Raw genomic sequence first — 6,000 nt, forward strand, 5'->3', positions numbered from 1 at the left:
CAGAAGTGCAGCTGTCAGCAGACTCGTTTAGCAAAATGTTTCTATTTGACCCAACAATTTGTGGAAACAACTTAGCATTTTAGGTTGAAATAACCCATAGGTTAAATTACCACTCAGTCGATTGGGTTCTTCCCTATTTGACGCAAATCTAGATTAAAAATAACCCAGCATTTTTTTGGAAAATATGTCATGTCATTTTGCAAGGTTGGTATCTTCATTAAAATACTTTTCCTAGAATTGTGTACTTTAATGCCATTGTTTTGTCTCAAGATATACACCAGTAATGTTTTCTGTAAGGTATGTTTGTAAAAATTACTTGTGTGATTAAAACTAGTTAACTTTACATACATTTTATGGCATAGGAGAGTATGAATATTTTGTATATTGTGCAGGTGTTCAGCTTCATTGCTGTTTATGCAAAATGGGAACGCATTTTGGAAAAATTGGCTGTCAAAAGTCCACCCAAGTCACCTCCTTGTACACCAAGGGGCGGACTAAGAACAAATCCGGGGATGTTATGAAACTGTACAAGATGATGTTACAGAGGGAGGCGTTTTATATCTATACACTTAATACCCTATTTCCTAAGGGTTTAAATTTGGATTTTGATTTGAAACCTTTTTTGTGATTTTGTTGATATGTATAATATATATTTTTTTTAATTCTTTTTCTTTTTGTTGCTTTCCTTGGTGGTGATTTGAGGTTTATTCACTTAGAGCCAATTAGTAGTATCAGGTGTGCCTGATTGTATGATATCAGGTGTGTTTAATTCTTAAGAGTTGTTAAATCATGATGTTTTGATGTTTTAAAAAAATGTGTGTTTGACTTGACAAAGACCTTTTTGGTCGAGGCGTTGTCTTTTGAATGATGAATGTTGAGAGCCATGGTGGCAGTGTGCCGTTCTTTGTTTTTTCTTGATTTAGTGTTTTTGTGATCGAGCACCTGTCTCAAAATATTTTTGGATGTGCACACATTCTACTCCTTATTTTATTTAACTGTACAAGATGAGACATTTGAATTGGAACAATCCTTGGGCTGTAGCTGATGATGTTTCACATGTCCACAAGAACACAAGTACAGTCAAGAACGCATTTTGAGAAACGGCCTTAGTCCTGGATTAATTTGAACCTGTATGGGAAACTGCCGTTGGTGGCTGGTCAATTGGGGCGCTGGGGTGCCGCCCCCTTAAAGTTGGCCAGTGAGGAAAGCTATTGTAACATGTTACCAAAAAGTTAAATATAAAGTGCAATTTAATACAAAATAAAATTATTTATATGTACTATTTCACTGCTAGTCATGCTATCATTTATTAAAAAACTGAATTTGTTGTGTATGTGTCATGTGTGGGCAGGGTTGGGGAGTAACGGAATACATGTAACGGCGTTATGTATCAGGATACAAAAATCCATTAACTGTAATTCGTTACAGTTATGTCAAAAAACATAGTAATCAGATTATAGTTACTTTTTGAACGAAAAGTACGAAAACACTTTCTTTATTGAAAGACTCGACATCCAACCTAAAGAAGCATTTGCAGGATCATGTTAGCTATGTAGTGTTTATTACTCCTTTAAAATTAAGTGGTTTGTATGATCGCAGTTGTACACTTTGTAGCGATGCTGGAATCTGTATAAATTAGGAGAGTAGCTTTTTAGTACCTTAAATGTCCTTCCATAGTCTCTTCTCACTTACGTTATTCGCTGCTAGGTAACGTAGGGGAACTCCCACTGCCAACAGTTCAAGATCAGTCAGGCAAATTAAGAAAGATCACGGCTTTAGTCAACATTTTAGTCAACGCCTATTTTAAAATAAATGTCACAGGCCGGAGCGGACCACAGACTTTGTGCGTCACGCTCCTCCCTAAGTTCCACCTCGAGGAGGTCCCAAGAACAACCCCAATGACCAAACAACGAGAGATAAGTATAATAAAAGAAGTAAACTTTATTTAAATTATTTAAAATATAAGGGGTAATGGGAAAGGGAAATCTAAAATATGACTTCTCTCCCTCAGGGGGAACTAGGGGGGGGGGGGGGGGCAGAGGACGTTGGAGAGGAGAAGTCCGGCCAACAGTGACAGGGAATGACAGGGCAAGGGCCGGGCGGAGCTCCTTCGTCCACGGCCCACTTCCTGTGTTGTAGTACTCCTCGTGGCGCTCCTCTTTTCCTCCTGAGGGCAGAATAAACACAATGTTCCTGCGTTGTAGTACTCCTCGTGGCGCTCCTCTTTTCCTCCTGAGGGCAGAATAAACACAATGTAAGTATCCGGGAAGTCAACCCCAACAACCTGACTCACTCCTGCTGTATTCCCCACAGGCAGGCTCCCGTATTCCGGGGTCTTCGGGGGCAAGTGTGACCGTAGCTTGCTGCAAGGTAAGGGTGTCTCTCTTATCAGCTCCTTCTGGGCCTGCAATTAGTTCCAACTTGGCTTGAGGTAGGTATTTCCTCTCTTACAGGGTTCCTTGGGACTGAACGGTTCGAGCAAGGTAAGTTTAGCTTTAGCTCGTGACAAGGTGAGTACTTCTCTCTACAGGCTTTTCTGGGTTTACGAGTCGTTGCAGAGTGGGTTTAGCTTTAACTCGTGACAAGGTGAGTATTTCTCTCTACAGGCTTTTCTGGGTTTACGCGTCTTCGTGGGGTGAATCTATCATTAGCTGGGTACCGAGGATCAACAAGAACAGAAACCATACATCACCACCAGCATCCGACACGGCAGAGAGAGGGAAGGGCTTTTACCGGCGTCCAGTGGTGGCCGATGAGACAATGTCTCGTGGGGGGTGCAGTTCAGAGTGGCACAACGAACACACGTCCGTCTTCCCGGACCAGCACATCCTCTTCCCTTCCTCCTGTGGGTAGGTGAAGATCTAGACGAGAAGGTAAGCATTCAACATGCACCACCACACACAGCATATATACGGCCGCCAAGATCTTCTACTGCTCCTAACACCTCCTCGGTCGTTACGTGGTTAGGTATGGCTACAAAGTTCCCCACAGTACCTCACTTAGTTGGATCCATAGGACTCCCGCTGGATGTAGTTAAGTCGCGTAGTTAATTAGTTGGATGGCCACCGTCTCGGCAACTCCCGATGGTCTCCACAGAGGCCTGGTCCTTCCTGGGGTGAGTACAAACAACAGGGACACGGCACAACACTGCAAAAAGCTTTGGTGTACTCACATCAATTAAATCACTCACACGCTGCACAGCACACACTCCAGTGAATAGTTTAAGGTCCGTACTCCTCTCCTGGCTGGACCGGCTCTGGGGGGGATTGAAGTCGCTACGCTGAGCGATGTCCGAACCGGGTCGCCACCCAGCGTCAGCACAATACCCGTCTTCCGGCTCACCCACCTGTCACACACACCTGGTGGGGCCGCTATAAACAGATTACGCTCTTCATCCGTAATGTAAGTATCTAGCACACACTTGGAGTTAAATATTACTCACGACTGGTATATTCCTTAATCGATCTTTCTTCTATTTCTCTTCTTCCTGGTCAATCCACCATGTAAACAACTCCACCGGTGCGACTCGCCCAGGCCTTCGTGCAAACACAGATAATAATCGATGTATCGATCCACTCATACAAATCCTTTGCTCACCCTTCGTTGACTTTGACTCGTTCTCTCTCGACAGATCCCCGGGACAACTTCAACAATCTTGTTTCTGCACTCGCGACTCAACCCAGCGTGCACTCGCGGCGTCCTTCCCGATACAACAGCGCTTCCTGTCTCTTCTACTCTCCTCTTTATATCCCTCCACTCGGCATGACTCACCCAATCACCACGCGCCACGTTGTTTACACAGCTTTGCCTCATTGCGTGTAATTTTGGGGATTCCCGGGGAACCAGGAAGTGCCGGTGTTTGCAGAAGCCGGCCCGGGCAGAACCTCTTCTCCCACTTTGGTTCCGCCCTACCGAGTCACTCCGTGACATAAACTAATATGTAGATTGTTTTGAATTTTTAAATATTGTGTTTTTATTATTTCCTTGTAGCCTACATGTCAACTTAAAAATAAAACAAAATAATCTTTAATACCATACTGTAGCCACTAGATGTCCTTATAGTCCTTTACATAAAATTCTGTAAAATTAATTTTTTTTTTTATTAGTATCTGATCTTGAAATAATCCAACAGTAATCAGTTACATTACTTTTATATTGTGTCACTTGGATAACGTTACTAAATGCTTTTTATGAAGTAATGTGTAACAGTAACGGAATACATTTTTAAAGTAACCTTTCCCAGCCTGTGTGTGTGTCTGGGGCGCACCCCAAACGAGTGTGTATGTAGGTCAGTAAATGTGGTAAAAGCATGTGACTTGAGGCTAAGCTCTAATTGGCTGGTCTCAGATCCGCCTTGGGGGGCAGCACTGTGCGCCCCAAACCCTCCCACTTGTAAGCGAATAAATATTGTTTTTTTATGTTTTTGACCTCATGTGATTGGATTGTTCACAGAGTATCATAACCGCATTGCAGATTGTCATGTAACTGATAATTACAGTACTGATTAGTGTAAGCAAGCTAAATATCTTGAGATGAAGGAAAATAGGATTTTATTCTTACAAAATCATCCTTTACAAAGCTTTCAGTTGAAAAATAAATCAAGGATTATAAGGGCTTGGACCAGATCAACTAACAGAGTCAAATGATTGCAGTCTGTGTGCTTCCACCACTTCTTATGGCAAACGGAGTTGGCTAGCTAGATACAATGTAAGTCATGACTTTTATTGTTTCCCCTGTTTGCTGCTTTAAAGTCTGAATGCATGTTTGACTGCACAGAATTTTGTGATGCGCTTGAGCTGGCCTTGCGTGGACATAATGAGACCGAGAGCTCAGATAATCCCGCTATATTCCATGGCTTGGTCAACTTGGTTGTTTATGGAGTTAAAAAAGCACCAACAAGAATGCCACAGTGTTATAGGAACTCCCAGAGCCATGCAGAACGAGCTACTGGACTGTATGTTGTCCAGGGCCGGAGTTGGACTCATTTTCAGCCCTGGAGTTCAATGCCATAGACCGGCCCACTTGACTGACTATATTAAAATAATATCATTAAATCCTCAGTAGCCAATACATAATCTGCAATAGTGTACTGTTCTCTGCAGCCTTGCAATTCATTTTATTTTTCAAATATATAGGTGATGGTAAGATGGTAAGAGAAAATAGGCTCATTGGGGGAAATGTATTTAAAAGGCCAGATGCGAGCTAAAGCATCCATGCCAAGGGAACCCTCAGTGAGGGAGCGTCAAAGCGAACAATGGGAGGTCCCTGGACCAACCCACATCATCCACATATCCGTTGCATAATGGAGGTCGCCGGGGCTAGGAGTGGCACGCAGAGACTTGAATCTTGTGAGGCTCCACAAATGGAGGTGGCAGGTGAGCTGTGGCTTTCGGCGGGAGCAAAAATCGACCTGGTGGTTCATACACTACCGTAACCATGCTGCCTGAACGGGCTCACCTCAGAGCGAGCAAGACCGCCAGCAGCTCAAGGCAGTATGTCAACCGTATGTCCATGTTCAAGGAGCCAAATCCCAATCTTAAGGCACTAGTCATAATGACGATACGTCCAAAGACTCGTTTAAGGGGCACATCAGCCCGTCGAAACTGAGGTTCAATCATGGACTGAATGAACAGCAGTATGCAGAAGACAGAAAAATCTGCTGTGTGCTGTAGCTCAATGGCCACCATAGGACTTCACCACCTGAACACGTTGAATGGGAGTTTGGGCTCACTTCCCCAGGACACGGCACCCTGCAAGTACAATGCACCGTAATGGCACGGTCCACCTGAGGAATGTGCTCACATCCATTGGCCACTCCCCCATCGAGGGTGGTGAGGATGGACGAGCTAACAAAGTGTATGCGCAAGCTATATAAGGCAACTTTAATAACTTTGTCTGCTCATCATGCACTTCTGGTAAGAAGGGCGCTGGGGCATGGAGTAGCAGAGAGCTGTGGCTCAACTTCAGACACCAATCGTCCACCCTAAAGCGTTTTGGGGA

This window comes from Misgurnus anguillicaudatus, chromosome 9, assembly GCF_027580225.2.
Source record: "Misgurnus anguillicaudatus chromosome 9, ASM2758022v2, whole genome shotgun sequence".
Lineage (NCBI taxonomy): Eukaryota > Metazoa > Chordata > Actinopteri > Cypriniformes > Cobitidae > Misgurnus > Misgurnus anguillicaudatus.